The sequence below is a fragment of the Hemitrygon akajei genome, chromosome 22 (genome assembly GCF_048418815.1).
Source record: "Hemitrygon akajei chromosome 22, sHemAka1.3, whole genome shotgun sequence".
Classification (NCBI taxonomy): domain Eukaryota; kingdom Metazoa; phylum Chordata; class Chondrichthyes; order Myliobatiformes; family Dasyatidae; genus Hemitrygon; species Hemitrygon akajei.
Window position 1 is genome coordinate 55,502,086 of NC_133145.1, and position 14,851 is coordinate 55,516,936.

Here is a 14,851-nt window from a genome sequence, read left to right on the forward strand (position 1 = left end):
CACACTGCTCACTTTTGACATGTTAACACCACAGTTGACAATCCCTTGCTTGTGGGGACTTGCATCTAATGATCAGAGTTCTTTCCAAAACTGATTTGTGTCAAATTGAACAGCCCATATTAGAAAAATGTCAATTGAATTCCACTGACATGCTGTACATGTAGAATGAAGATTGCCCTCTGAACAATAAAAAAATCTTACCTCACTGATCCCGAGTAAATATCTTTCACTACAAAAGAAAATGCTCCGAATTTAAACGGAGTAATTACAGCTTTATGTGGAAGGTTGCAACATTAGCAACTCGGTGTGGATGAATTACTGTTGACAGCAAATTGTGGTGAATTAATTGTTCTTGTGACCAACACTGGATGTAATTCTACATGCCACTGCCGTATCATAAAAGACCTTGGAGGCCCCGTTGATGGTGATTATTCAAAGTAGTCAAGACCTGCCTGCAACGGCTGCTACTTGCTTCAAACAGCTGCTCATTACGTACTCAAGACAATGAAAGGCTGGTCATGTCAACCAAATCATTGAATTTCTGTTCATCTGCCCCAGGGATAAGTGCCTGTTTAGGTCCTATCTTGGGAGATTGCTTCCACTGGGCACACAGGCTAATTTCTCCACAGTTGTCTGATATCAATCTATCTATCTTTTCATCTATCTATCCATCCATCCATCCACCCATCCATCCATCCAGAACAGGCCCTTCTCACACAATGTGCCACACTGCCCAGCAACCTACCTATTTAACACTAGCCTAATCACGGGACAATTCACAATGACCAGTTAACCTAGTAATTATCTTTGGACTGTGGGAGAAAACCAGAGCACTTGGGAAAGCCGACATGTTAATGAGGAGAACATACAGACAACACAGGAATTTAACTCCGGAATGCTACCCACCCCTCCAAGCCATAATAATGTCATGCTAACCACTTCACTACCATATCCCTCAGCTTCAGAAGCTCCAGAGGTGTCTACAACCCACCGGTTCTGGTCTTCAGCTCATTCTTGACTTCAATCACACCACCACAGGCAACTGCTCCTTCGTCGATTAAAATTGATACATGTACCCCGGCTGGAAGCCTGAGAAGAGTTTATTCGTCATAAACGCCGGGAAAGCACTAGGTCCTTTTTCAACTGTTCTTTCAGTCCCAAAGCCTCTAAGCTCTGGAACTGCACTTAATCATAGAGAAATACAGCTTGGAAACAGGCCCTTCAGCCCATTGAGTCCATGTTGAACATCAACCACCTACTCGCACTAATCCTTTTATCTAATTTGATATCTCTGGCCTGTGCTCGCTGGAGTTTAGAAGAAAGAAGGGGACCTCATTTAAACCTATCAAATATTGAAAGCCCCAGACAGAGTGGATGTGGAAAGGATGTTTCTTATAGCGGGGGAGTCAAGGACCAAAGGGTGCAGCCTCAAAATAGAAGGATGTCCATATAGAACAGAGATGAAGAGAAATTTCTTTAGCCAGATGGTGGTGAGTCTGTGGAATTCATTGCCACAGGTGGATGTGGAGCCCAAGTCAGATTTCAAGTGGAGATTGATTGGGTCTTGATTAGTAAGTGTGTTAAAGATTACGTGGAGAAGGCAGGAGACCAGAACTGAGAAGGCTGTGGAGGCCAAGTCAAATTTTAAGCAGAGGCTGATAGGTTCTTGATTCGGGAGGGCATCAAAGATTGTGGGGAGAGGGCAGGAGAATAGGGTTGAGAGGGATAATAAATCAGCCATGATGGAAGAGTGGAACACACTCAATAGGCCAAATTGCCTAATTCTGCTCCTATGTCTTATGGTCTTATGGTTTCTGTTCTTCCCACTTTCCCCTCATCTTATCCCAGTTTCTACCACTCTCCTACATACAAGGTGCAATTTATATTGGACTACTGATCTACCAATCTGCATGTCACTTGGTTGTGGGAGGAAACCAGATCACCCAGCAGAAAGTTCGAAGTAAATTTATTCTCAAAGTAGTAGTAGTATGGTCAATTATGGATAACTCTGAACATCCTCTACATAGCACCATCCAGAGACAGAGAAGCAGTTTCAGCGACAGGTTACTATCGATGCAATGCTCCTCAGACAGGATGAAGAGGTCAATACTCCCCAATGCCATTAGGCTTTACAATTCTACCGCCAGGACTTAAGAACTTTTTAAAAGCTATTATTAATGCTTTTTGAGATAGTGATTTAGATGCATATCATATTTTTTACTGAGTTAAGTATTGTATGTAATTAGTTTTGCTACAACAAGTGTATGGGACATTGGAAAAAAAAGTTGAATTTCCCCATGGGGATGAATAAAGTATCTATCTATCTATCTATCTATCTATCTAGTGCAATCTCTTGGGTTGAGTGTGTTGTTCTCCTGACAGGTTGACATTTGGTGAGTCCTCAGGTAGCTGTAGAGGCTGATCGGGAATCCATATATTCTGGATTAAATTAATGGAGAATTCCTGTGCTTGACTCAGTTTAATATTGGGGAGGCTGATGCACAGGCATCCATCACATGGTCCTTGACAGATTGGGGTCAGGGTCTAGTGACATGGAATACAAGATGACTGGGGACCCTTCACTGCTACAGCCTTCCCCCACCTTCACTGCTGTTGTAATGAGTCACAACCTTCCTCCAGCTCCACCCTTGAGGTCCTGGTTGGATTGTTCTTTGTCTAGAACCTCCCCTTTGACCTTACCACCATGGGTGACCCTACCAGGAGCTAAGCACCAGGTGGCTAAACTCCAGACAGCATTACTCTCAGAAACTTAGGAACTCATGTGTCTTTTCACCACGTCAAAGTGATGATCGTCAGAAAAGAGTATATCTCAAATATGTATGTAAACATATGCCACCTTAAATTCATTTCCTGCAAGCATTCACAGTAGAACAAAGAAATATAATAGAATCAATGAAAAATTACACACAAAGACTGACAAACAACCATTATGCAAAAGAAGACAAACTATACAAGTAAAAATAACAACAAATAAATAATACTGAGAACGTGAGTTGTAGAGTCCTTGAAAGGACTGTTGAAGGGTCTCAGCCCGAAACATCGACTGTACTTTTTTTCTATAGATGTTGCCTGGCCTGCAGAGTTCCTCTAGCATTTTGTGTGTGTTGCCCTTCCACCTATATTTGTATTGTCTGTAAACTTTACAAGAAAGCCATCATTTCCAAGTCATTAACATATAACATAAAAAGAAGCGGTTCCAACACAGACCCCTGTGAAACAGTACTAGCCACCGACAGCCAACCAGAAAAGACTCCATTTGTTCCCACTCTTTGTCTCATGCCCATCAGCTGCTGCTTTAACCATGCTAGAATCTTTCCTGTAATACCACATAACAACAGCCTTATGTGTGGCACCTTGTCAAAGGTCCTTCTGAAAATCCAAGTACACAACATCTACCGATTCTCCTTTGTCTATCCTGCTTGTTATTTCCTCAAAGAATTCCAACAGATTTGTCAGGCAAGCTTTTGCCTTGAGGAAACCATGCTGACTACGGCCTATTTTATCAAGTGTTTCCTAGTACCCTGAGACTTCATCCATAATAATCGACTACAACATCTTCCCAACCACTGAGGTCAGACTAACTGGCCTATAATTCCCTTTCTTCTACCTCCCTCCCTTCTTGAAGAGTAGAGTGACGTTTGCAATTTTCCAGTCTTCTGGAACCATTCCAGAATTTAGTGATTCTTGGAAGATCATTAGTAATACCTCCACAATCTCTTCAGCTACCTCTTCCGGAACCCTGGGGTGTATACCATCTGGTCCAGGTGACTTATCTACCTTCAGACCTTTCAGTTTCCCAAGAATCTTCTCCCTAATAATGGCAACTTCACACACTTTTGACCCCTGACACTCTCAAACTTCCAACATACTGCTAGTGTCTTCCACAGTAAAGACTGATGCAAAATATTTATTCAGTTCATCCACTATTTCCTTGTCCCCCATTTACTACTTCTCCAACGTCATTTTCCAGCAGTTCAATATCCACTCTCGCCTCTCTTTTACGTCTTATGTATCTGAAGAAAGTTTTGATAACCTCTTTAATATTATTGGATTGCTTACTTCCGTATTCCATCTTTTTCTTCCAAGTGACTTTTTTAAGTTGCCTTCTGTTGGTTTTTAAGAGCCTCCCAGACTTCTAATTTCTCACTAACTCCCCCCACCTCTAGTTCAAGAGCCTGATGGTTGAGCAGTAATAACTGTTCTTGAACCTGGTGGTGTGGGTCCTGCAGCTCCTGTACCTTCTACCTGATGGCAGCAGTGAGAAGAGAGCATGTCCTGGGTGATGGGGTCCTTGATGATGGATGCTGCTTTCCTATGACTACACTCCATATAGGTGTGCTCAGTGGTGGGGAAGGCTTTACCTGTGATGGGCTAGGTTATAAGCGCTACTTTTTGTAGGCTTTTCCATACAAGGGCATTGGTGTTTCCATACCAGGCTGTGGTGCAACCAGTTAATATATTCTCCACCACACACCTATAGATTTTTGTCAAAGTTTTAAGTGACATGCCAAATCTTCACAAACTTCTCAGAAAGTAGAGGCACAGCCTTGCTTTCTTTGTAATGGAACTTACATGCTGGACCCAGGACAGATCTTCTGAAATGATAACACCAAGGAATTTAAAGTTACTGACCCTCTCCACCTCTGATGAGGACTGGCTCATGGACCTCTGGTTTCTTCCTCCTGAAGTCGATAATCATTTCTTTGGTCTTGCTGACATTGGGTAAGAGGTTATTGCTGTGTAGAATCAGTTGAAGTGGATGAAGTTATCCATAGTGGCTTAGGAGCCTGATGGATGGAGGGCAATAACTGTTCCTGAACCTTTGTCAACCTCTTAACCTACTCTAAAATCAATCTAATGCTTCCCTCTCACATCGCTCTCCATTTTTCTTTCATCCATGTGCCTAACAAAGAGTCTATTAAATGTCCCTAATGCACCTGGCTTGACCAGCACCCCTGGCAGCACATTCCCCCTGCTCTTACTCTACGTAAAAAACCTACCTCTGACATCTCCCTTGTATTTTTCTCCAATTGCCTTAAACTGATGCCACATTGGAACATGGAAACTGCACACAGATTGAACCTGCATCTCTGGTACTGTGAGTCCGCCGGGCTACTACCTATGCCACTGCACCCCACACCCCACCACCCCACACCTTTCTGCATCTCCTCTTTCCTCCTTTAAGAAGCCCTGTGAACAAGAGTAACGGAATCCTCTGGTGCTTCACCTCCTTCCCTTTCGCTCATGGTCCACTCTCCTCTCCTATCAGATTGCTTCGACTCCAGTCCTTTACCTCATCCACCTATCACCTTCCAGCTTTGAACTTCACCCCCCCACACCCACTCACCTTGCCCCACACCTGGATTCACCTATCCCCTTCTAGTTTGTGCTCCTTTCCTTCCTTCCACTTCTTATTCTGATTTGTTCACCTCTTGGAGATCTAGAAGATTGTAAGGCTAGCAGGAAAGAGCTTAAGAATGAAATTAGGAGAGCCAGAAGGGGCCATGAGAAGGGCTTGGCGATCAGGATTAAAGAAAGCCCCAAAGCATTCTACAAGTATGTGAAGAGCAAGAGGCTAAGACATGAGAGAATAGGACCAGTCAAGTGTGACAATGGAAAAGTGTGTATGGAACCGGAGGAGATAGCAGAGGTTTTTAATGAATGCTTTACTTCAGTATTCACTACAGAAAAGGATCTTGGTGATTGTAGGGATGACTTACAGTGCATTGAAAAGCTTGAGCATATAGACATTAAAAAAGAGGATGTGCTGGAGCTTTTGGAAAGCATCAAGTTGGATAAGTCACTGGGACTGGACAAGATGTACCCCAGGCTACTATGAGAGGCGAAGGAGGAGATTGCTGAGCCTCTGCCGATGATCTTTGCATCATCAGTGGGGACAGGAGAGGTTCCAGAGGATTGGAGGGTTGCAGATGTTGTTCCCTTATTCAAGAAAGGGAGTAGAGATAGCCCAGGAAATTATAGGCCAGTGAGACTTACTTCAGTGGTTGGTAAGTTAATGGAAAAAATCCTGAAAGGCAGGATTTATGAACATTTGGAGAGGCATAATATGATTAGGAATAGTCAGCATGGCTTTGTCAAAGGCAGGTCGTGCCTTACGAGTCTGATCAAATTTTTTGAGGATGTGACTAAACATGCTGATGAAGGAAGAGCAGTAGATATAGTGTATATGGATTTCAACAAGGCTTTTGATAAGGTACCCAATGCAAGGCTTATTGAGAAAGTAAGGAGGCATGGGATCCAAGGGGACATTGCTTTATGGATCCAGAACTGGCTGTCCCACAGAAGGCAAAGAGTGGTTGTAGATGGGCTATATTCTGCATGGAGGTCAGTGACAAGTGGTGTGCCTCAGGGATCTGTTCTGGGACCCCTACTCTTCATGATTTTTCTAAATGACCTGGATGAAGAAGTGGAGGGATGGGTTAGTAAGTTTGCTGATGACACAAAGGTTGGGAGTGTTGTGAATAGTGTGGAGGGCTGTCAGAGGTTACAGCAGGACATTGATAGGATGCAAAACTGGGCTGAGAAGTGGCAGATGGAGTTCAACCCAGATAAGTGTGAGATGGTTAATTTTGGTAGGTCAAATATGATGGCAGAATATAGTGTTAATGGTAAGACTCTTGGCAGTGTGGAGAATCAGAGGGATCTTGGGGTCCGAGTCCATAGGACACTCAAAGCTGCTGCACAGGTTGACTGTGTGGTTAAAAAAGCATACGGTGCATTGGCCTTCATCAATCGTGGGATTGAGTTTAAGAGCCAAGAGGTAATGTTACAGCTGTATAGGACCTTGGTCAGACTCCACTTGGAGTACTGTGCTCATTTCTGGTCACCTTACTACAGGAAGGATGTGGAAACTATAGAAAGGGTGCAGAGGAGATTTACAAGGATGTTGCCTGGATTGGGGAGCATGCCTTATGGGAATAGGTTGAGTGTACTCGGCCTTTTCTCCTTGGAGCGGCGGAGGATGAGAGGTGACCTGATAGAGGTGTATAAGATAATGAGAGGCATTGACCATGTGGATAGTCAGAGGCTTTTTCCTAGAGCTGAAATGGCACAGTTTTAAGGTGATTGGAAGTAGGTACAGAGGAGATGTCAAGGGTATGTTTTTTTACGCAGAGGGTGATGAGTGCGTGAAATAGGCTGCCAGCAACAGTGGTGGACACAGATACGATAGGATCTTTTAAGAGACTCCTGGATTGTTACATGGAGCTTAGAAAAATAGAGGGTTATGGGTAACCCCAGGTAATTTCTAAAGTAAGTACATATTTGGCAGAGCATCGTGGGCCGAAGGGCCTGTATTGTGCTGTAGGCTTTCTATGTTTCTGTGTTTCCTTTCCAGTCCTGGTGAAGGGTCTTGGCCTGAAACATAAACTGTTTAAGTCGTCTCCATAGATGCTGCCTGACTTGCTGAGTTCTAGCATTATGTATGTATTACTCTGGATTTCCAGCGTCTCTTGTATTTGTGAACAAGAGTCTAGCCTTCTGCTTTCAATTACTTTGTGAGGCTGAAAATTGGATTTATGCATTGAATAATGCATCTGAATAGGAAAAGTACATCAGAGCTGATAACATATGCCTCAATATTCACATCTTGGGTTTTTGTTGCCAACTTTTTAATGTGCGTTTACTTGGTTCACAACATTGTTAAAGATAAAGATCTATGTAAAATTATAACCGAGCAGGGATAATGTCATGTTGCCATTGGAAACCAGCCCCTGGTTATGTGGCCGCAACATCCATAGAGAAAGCGTTGAAAAGCTTGCACTTATATAAGCTCTTACCAAATCTCTGAAGAGTTTCCCAGACAATGAATAACTTTGAAAAAAGTAACAGTTGCCAAGGAGCCTAGCACAACATCAATTTAATACATGGCAAGATGCCACAGTAGCGCAGAAACAAATGACCAGTTAATCTAGTTATAGTTAATTACTAATTACATGTAATTAGAAACAGAAGGTGCTAGAAAAACAAAAGCAAAAGATCGTACATGCTGTAAAGCTGAAATAACAAACAGAAAATGCTGGAAATGCTCAACAGGTCAGGCAGCATCAGGGAAGAGAGAATCCCGTTCCATGCTCTTTAATTAGAATTGGAAAGATGTAAAGATGTTCAAAGTTCAAAGTAAATGTATTATCTAGGTTCCTGTTTCATGCTCTTTTATCAGAATTGGAAAACTGTGTATATGTTTAAAGTTCAAAATAAATTTATTATCTAACATACATATGTCACCATATACAACCCTGAGATTCATTTTCTTGTGGGCATACACAGTAAATACAAGAAACACAATAGAATCAATGAAAGATTGCACCCAACAGGATGGATAATCAACCAATGTGCAAAAGACAACAAACTGCAAATACAAAAGAGAGTAAAAAATAAATAAGTAATCAATAAATATCAAGAACATGAGATGAAGAGTTCTTCAAAGTGACTTCAAAAGATGTAATGGGCTTTAAACAGTATGAGGAATGGAAGAGGGATGGGGGAAGGAATGAACAAACAATATAGGGTGGGAGGCAGATTCAGATTCTGATTTATTTATCACATGTACATTGAAACAGTGAAATGTGTTGTCTGCGTTAACAACCCACACACCCAAGGAATTGCTGGGGGCAGCCAGCGAGATTTACCACACGTTCCAGTGCTTACATTGCTTTCCCAGCATGCTCAGCAGAACAACACATGCAGCAACAACAACAAAACAAGTCCTTTCCCACCCTCCCACCCAGACACACAGACAGGATCTCCAGCCTCAGGACAGGCCTCCAGTCCTTGGGCCCGGACTCTAAGACCCGCAGGCATCAGGCAGAAGAGACTGAATGGCAACGGGTAAGGCACAGGGGTGAGTAAAAGAGAAAGGAAGAGTCCAGAGAGACCAGCAGTGGGGAGATCAGATCTATTATGGAGCAGATGCTTGTGTGTTTGCTTGTTATGGATGATGAAACAGAAAATCTTCAAGCTAGGCACAGCCATGCACTTCATCACAAAGGCGGGCATTCAAGGATCGTTAATCAGCTTAATATCCATACGCTGATCTGTTCAATAGAGAGCTGTGTTGCATGAAAACGACCTCCACTATGCCGCAGAGAACAAGCGGAGCTACAAAAGGAGAGACTGAAGGACTAACAGGCCCAACTACTAACCACAGCCACTTACTCTACCCACACTGCACTAGAATGTGTGGATCCTGGATCGAACTCTCCAGCCACCTGAACTCCCAACCCCTTAGGCGCACATCACACTCGACTTGAGCGATCGCACTACTGTTTCCCTGTGCTGAACTCGTCGCTTCAGCAAGTACAGGCCCTGAGCCAACAAATGCTCCTTGTATGTTAACCCATTCATTCCCAGGGATCATTCTCATAAACCTCTAGACCCTCTCCAATGCCAGCACATCCTTTCTTAGATAAGGGGCCCACAACTGTTCATGAATCTCCAAATGCAGTCTGACCAATGTCTTCTAAAGTCTTGGCTTTACATCCTTGCCTTTATATTCTAGACCTTTGGAAAATGGATTCAGTCCTAACTTCTGGTGCTATCTCTCTCTGCCCCTTTCCAAAAAATGTACAGATTAATAGATTAATGGACTAATGTAAATTGCCTCTGGTGTCTAGGTAAATCGTAGAGTTCCAATGCATAGAAACAGGCTCCTTGACCCAACTTGTGTATGCCGCTTGAGTTGTCAACCTTGACATATCCCTGAAATTAGCCTATATCCCTCTAAGCCTTTCCAATCCATGTACCAGCATAAATACTCTTTATGTAGCACCAACTGAGTTGTAGAATCCAGAGTGAATTGATGTAAATTTGAGAAGAGTAAAGTGAGATTTGGGTGGCAAGGTGGAGATACATCTCTACCAAAGGAGGTGTAACGTTCTCCTTCCCTCCTCCAGCCTGCAGGTCACCCTTGGGCAAGGAGTAGCACCTCCTTAGCCCCCCAGTCAGGGTCACATGAAGCCATGGAAGCAGGTGGTGGATGGTTATGTGAGTAGATAGTACAGATCACAAGTCCTGGTTATGTGACCACTGACTCCAGGCAGACAATCTCTGGAGAGTATTGATAATCATAAGGAAAAGGTGGGAGTGGAGGATGCTATCACGTATTTGCTGCACAAATCCCTCTCTCACCTAGATGGGGTCAGTGGTGCTGTGAGGATTACATTCCTGGACTTCTCTAGTGCCCTTAACACCATCCAGCCCAAGATCTTAAGGCACAAACTAACGGAGATGGGAGTAGACTCTCACATGGTGGATTGGATAGTGGACTACTTGACAGATAGACCTCAGTATGTGCGGTTGGGAGACTGTAGGTCTGACACGGTGGTCAGCAGCACAGGAGCGCCGCAGGGGACCGTGCTCTCTCCGGTCCTGTTCACCCTGTACACATCAGACTTCCAATATAACTCAGAGTCCTGCCATGTGCAGAAGTTCGCTGATGACACGGCCATAGTGGGGTGTGTCAGGAATGGACAGGAGGAGGAGTATAGGAAACTGATACAGGACTTTGTGATATGGTGCAACTCAAACTACCTGCGTCTCAATATCACCAAGACCAAGGAGATGGTGGTGGACTTTAGGAGATCTAGGCCTCATATGGAGCCAGTGATCATTAATGGAGAATGTGTGGAGCAGGTTAAGACCTACAAGTATCTGGGAGTACAGTTAGACGAGAAGCTAGACTGGACTGCCAACACAAATGCCTTGTGCAGGAAGGCACAGAGTCGACTGTACTTCCTTAGAAGGTTGGCGTCATTCAATGTCTGTAGTGAGATGCTGAAGATGTTCTATAGGTCAGTTGTGGAGAGCGCCCTCTTCTTTGTGATGGCGTGTTGGGGAGGCAGCATTAAGAAGAGGGACGCCTCACGTCTTAATAAGCTGGTAAGGAAGGCGGGCTCTGTCGTGGGCAAAGTACTGGAGAGTATAACATCGGTAGCTGAGCGAAGGGCGCTGAGTAGGCTACGGTCAATTATGGAAAACCCTGAACATCCTCTACATAGCACCATCCAGAGACAGAGAAGCAGTTTCAGCGACAGGTTGCTATTGATGCAATGCTCCTCAGACAGGATGAAGAGGTCAATACTCCCCAATGCCATTAGGCTTTACAATTCAACCGCCAGGAGTAAGATATGTTAAAGTGCTGGGGTTGATTGTATTAATGTATTTAAGTAAACTACTTAAGAACTTTTTAAAAGCTATTATTAATGCTTTTTGAGAGAGTGATTTAGATGTATATCATATTTTTACTGAGTTAAGTATTGTATGTAATTAGTTTTGCTACAACAAGTGTATGGGACATTGGAAAAAATGTTGAATTTCCCCATGGGGATGAATAAAGTATCTATCTATCTATCTATCTATCTATCTATCTATCTAATGGCTGGGGTCACCCGTCTTGTAAAGACACTGCCCAGAAGAAGGCAATGGCAAACCACTTCTGTAGAAGAATTTGCCAAGAACAATCATGGTCATGAAAACCATAATCACATATGTCATACGACATGGCATGTAATGAATGAAAATGAGATTAGTGGAGATGAGATAGCACAGATTCAGTGGGCAGAAAGACCTGGTTCCCAACTGTATGATTCTATCGGGTTTCTAAGTCTTACTTACTTACTTACTGCCCATTACGTTGCTGGAGTTTAGGGCAGCAATGAAGGTCCTCCATCTCTGTCTGTCCTTGGCCACTCAGATATAGAAGGATTTTTCATTGCTGTTTTTATAAGAATTTCGTTTTACCAATATGGGTTGTTAGCCCTGAGCTGGACCGTTGAACCTGGAGGACCAGTGGAACTCCCTTAGTTTGTCCTCTAACTTTTGATCTGTTTGACATACGTGAGCCTACCAAGAGCCAAATCATAAATCCCTGACTCCAGCCAGCATAACTCTCCAGATCATTGAGGCACATAAGCCTCCAAACCCTACAACAAGGTCGTGGTACTCTTGGAGGGGATTTCTAAGAATTCCAGCCGAGGTACAGCAGACTGAGAATTTTTCACCAGTCTTTCCCTCTTTATTCCTAGACATACACTAATGAAAAAGGCATTGTTTAGTAATGAAAATCAGGAGCTCCTGATCTTTGTCTTTCAACTTGAGAAATCCTTCTAAAAACTCACAGGAGTGAGTGTGATGTGAGTTTGTAGACTGAACATTCAAGTTCACTTCAAATAAAAGGTCTAGAGAGTTAGCTATGAGAGGAGAGGTAAAAATTTTGACTAGTCTACCCAACAACAGCATCCAACCACTTTTAACCACACAAACTGCAACAGTTTGAAAAGGCAATAGCACCATTTTCTCTGGTGTCGTTTCAGTCAGTGCCATGTTAATTTGCGAAAGACCATAAGACATAGGAGCAGAATTAAGCCATTGCATCTGCTCCACCATTCCACCATGTCTGATTTATTATCCCCCTCACACAGCTCTTCTACTTTCTCCCTATAAGCTTTGACACCCGGACTAACTAAGAACTTATACACCTCTGCCTTAACTATTCCCAGTGACTGGACCTCAAGGTCCATCAGTGGTAATGAATTCCACAGATTCACCATCCTCTGGCTAACAGGGCAGCACAGAAACACAACACTTTACAGTACAGGTGTCCCAGGTTCAATTCCCGTCTCTGCCTGTAAGGAGTCTGTACGTTCTCCCTGTGACCACATGGGTTTCCACTGGGTGGTCCAGTTTCCTCCCAGTCCAAAGACGTACTGGTTGGTGGGTTAACTAGTCATTGTAAATTGTCCTGTGATCAGGCTTGTGTTAAATCGGGGGATTACTGGGCCGGAATGGGCTATTCCACACTGTATCTCAATAAATAAATATATAAATAAAGTCTTACTCATCTCTAATCTAAAGGGATATCCTTCTATTCTGAAGCCATGCCCTCTGGGTGAAAATGGAGGACACCTCCCTCTCCCTTGCCAGGGAGAGAGAGAACCTGTGGGTTGTCGAATTCCAATGAAATGCAAAACTTCTGGAGTAACAGCAAGGTCTGTGTCTTCGCTATCACTTAGCACACGCTCGGGTTTGGTAATGGTACGGATGCACGTTTAATTTTGCTGGTGGGGCAAGTGGGGGATTGCTGCTTGCTGCCGCTAACACGTGGGAGGGGAGAGCTGGGGGGTGGATACTTTGGGGGTTCTCACATTTAACTGTTGCTCATTCTTTGGGGCACTCCTCTTTTCTCGTGGATGCTTTGCGAAGAAGAAGCATTTCAGGATGTATATTGTATACATTTCTCTGATGTTAAACTTGACCTTTGAGCCACCCCTCCCCCCCAATGATAGGAAACATCCTCTCCACATCCACTCTATCCAAGCCTTTCAACATTGGATTGGTTTCAGTGAGATCCCTCTCATTCTTCTAAACTCCAGCAAGTAGAGGCTCAGAGCCATCAGAGGCGCCTCAAACATTAACCCTTTCGTTCCCAGGATTATACCCCACACCAGAATCCCAAAAGGCTCTCCGATCCAAGTTCTCCCCTGAGAAGTGACTACCGAGAAGATAGGGTGTAATATCCAAGATGACCCAAAGCCCCTCCTTGCACAACAGCAAAGTTTTGCACTGACTCCTGGGAACCTCGGCCCCGTGACTGCCATGGGTGGAGAGGGAGCATCCAAGTCAACCACCAGATTGTGCAGAGGTAAGTGTCCACACTTCAGGCAACTCAAAGATTCACTGCACACTTTCAAATGCTTCATTCATTATTTAGTTTCACAACTCTTGTAGTTACTTTGAAAGTCTGTTACTTGTAGTCAGATATTAGCCTTTCTTGAAGAACCTGGCTGGGGCTCGATCGTGGCAGGGTCCAGGACTCACTTCCTTCTATGGTTGTTGGTGTCCAAAGTTTTGGTGCTGCTTATCTCACGAGGCTCATTTTTATACATTTGTTTACATGCCTTCCAAACATTGGCCAGTTATGTATTGCCTTTCAATAACCCTGATTCCAATCCTTATCCAACGAGCATGTTTCCTTGACTTCAAATTGCTGCTCGAATTATCTTACAGTTACTTTAGTCACTTGTTTTCTAAATTTCAGAGTGCTTATTTGAGGTCACTAATCAAACGAATGTACTTTTCCACGGGATGTCAGGTCCCAAACATCCCGATCTGATTTTCCTGCCTTTCAGGTAGTTCACAGTGGGATTTTTACGGCCAGATTCTGATTCTGATTCAGAAGTGGCGGAGGAGGCTGTCAGAATGGACAATGCTTGGAGTTCATGAAATAATCCACTTATTCCAATGCACCTGATGCAAGGTTTTAATGTGTGCTGTGTAGAATTGCCAGCAGCCTCAAAGGTCTGTGCTAGCCACTTATCCCTGCACAGCAGGATCCCACAAACTGCAATCTGAAATTAAACTGAGCAACTATTTTTAGTGATGTTGTCTGAGGGTGAAGTATTGACCAAGAATCCAGGGACTATTTCCTTGTTCTTTTTCAAATAATGCCAACGTCACTGTCACTGTTACCACCTGACATGTGCAGAACAGTCATTCAACTTGTCGAGCTGTTGCCCTACACCACCACTGATCCTGGTTCCGTCTAGACCGCCAGCGCTGTCTGCGCGGAGTTTGTGTCACCGCTGGTCAGCTGGACTCTGAAAACTCACACTCTTTCCTCAACCACCCTTGATTTTACTTGTGCACAAGGAAAAAAAGCACCACACTCTCTAGATAGATAGATAGATAGATAGATAGATACTTTATTCATCCCCATGGGGAAATTCAACTTTTTTTCCAATGTCCCATACACTTGTTGTAGCAAAACTAATTACACACAATACTTAACTCAGTAAAAAAAAAATATGATATG

General features: G+C 43.6%; 1 protein-coding gene and 1 long non-coding RNA gene across 2 annotated transcripts in view; one reads left to right on the forward strand and one right to left on the reverse strand.

The window, feature by feature from the left end:
- The window catches only part of LOC140714749 (uncharacterized), a 35,804-nt gene extending 35,425 nt beyond the window's left edge, over window positions 1-379 (reverse strand). Inside the window, exon 1 of the long non-coding RNA XR_012095989.1 lies at window positions 202-379. This is a non-coding gene — a long non-coding RNA (uncharacterized lncRNA). The remainder of the gene's footprint in view (window positions 1-201) is intronic.
- The window catches only part of LOC140714750 (endonuclease V-like), a 268,236-nt gene that overhangs the window by 194,070 nt on the left and 59,315 nt on the right, over window positions 1-14,851 (forward strand). The gene's annotated exons all lie outside the window — the stretch shown is intronic.